Genomic DNA, 1,762 nt, shown 5'->3' with positions numbered 1-1,762 from the left:
CTTATGTGTTACATTTATAAGCTCTGGCGTTTGATATATTTGCGTCACTAGAAGAAAGTACACGTACATTTGTGTATTATCTCGATGTTGCAACGTTGGGCATGATGATATCAAATGATCGAAATGATGGTTTAAGTGGTCGTTTGTTGTAGGGCGACCCGTTACTCACGTTATTGTGTATAGCACCATAGATACGCTCGATCGTATTACGCTGTAATATTGTTTGAAAAAAATATAGAATAGCTTGACTCTTTGGAAAAAAATAGTAAAACAAAAATATATTTATTTAAGTTTGTTCTTACAATTATTAGTATTTCCTTATTTTAAAACAATTTATTGTTAATTTATATTTTTAAGTTTTAATAAAAGGTACTTATTTATTCTGTTGAATACTCATTGCCTGTTAATATTTTGGCTTAAATAAATTAAAAATATTTTATTAAATAAATATTTTAACGCAAACTTTCTTAATAAAAAATAATAAACTTTATTGGTATAAAATTTATTTCATTTACAATTTTTTGCGGTCGATAAAAACTTAGGTAATATTTTATTTTATTTAATAATGGAATAAAATTAATGTTATAAATAACATTAATTTTATTCCTATTATTATTTTTTAATATAAGCATTCTTTGAAAATTGCTCAATTTAACATTAACTAAAAAAATATGGCTTGTGTATACATCCTTTGGAATTTAAGGTCGCTAATGATGTTTCCTTTGTTTTATTTCGTGAAACCGACTATTTTAGACTTATATAATGAATTCATTTTGATTCAGCATTATTACGCATTTATTTTTACTTTTTTATACAAATTTTATATGTAAACAAAATAGTTTGTCAAACTCAAAAACATTTAAAAAGGAAATAATGAAATCAAATAAGAATTCTGCTCTACAAAAAATTGATACTAGTCACCTGGTCAACCGAGTAAAAAGTAACGGTAACAGGGTTGAGACCTTTTTTCATTATTTAATCTCCACACATTGAGAGGCCGTGCCTTTGTTTACGTAACTTTGCTCCCTTACGATAACATAATAACACTAGCAATAGTTTTCTTACTTAAGGGATATTGTAAGTATAAAAACACTATAAGTTATGGGTACGTCTTCTGTATACAAATTCTTCACCCCTTATATCACGAATTCGTGCTTCTGTTTAAATTCACCTTGTCCTAGGTCCAGAAATCGCTTTCATCAAGGTTGAAATTAGAACAGCCTGATCAGCTATTACAACGTTAAACAGGTACACTTTGAATAACCTAGTTCTGATTTGAAGGGCGAGTAACATTTCGTGGTTTGCATGAATGATGTAATGAATAATTTATTCTTATTGTACGAGTACAGAAACTACCTACTGCTAGATAAAGGCCTCCTACCTTAACAATTGAGGAAAAAGTTTGTCGATTATTTTACTAAGCTGCTCTCTAGCAGGTTAGTTGCTATTCAAAATGACATACATGGTATTTTATAAATTGTATTGTATACTTTAAAATTTTCTTGTGATGTTTTCCTTTCCTTAAGGTGCAATGTAAAAACAAAATAAAGTATGAGAAGTCGATAGTTCTTACTCGGTTACTGCTGGTGCTTCTTAGCTTAAGATACAGGCGTTAAAGAATTGAAAAAATTAGCGTCTGTGATTATGTTGTCCCCCTGAGTAATTGCGGTTAGGACATTAATCAACGGTGACTAGATAGCGCAGGATCTATTATAGAGCACAAATGTATGCGTAAACAAGGGTTTTAACTCTTATTTTTTTG

The sequence above is a fragment of the Vanessa atalanta genome, chromosome 3 (genome assembly GCF_905147765.1).
Source record: "Vanessa atalanta chromosome 3, ilVanAtal1.2, whole genome shotgun sequence".
NCBI classification, from domain to species: domain Eukaryota; kingdom Metazoa; phylum Arthropoda; class Insecta; order Lepidoptera; family Nymphalidae; genus Vanessa; species Vanessa atalanta.
The sequence above is the reverse complement of the archived record's forward strand: the minus strand, read 5'-3'. Positions refer to the sequence as shown.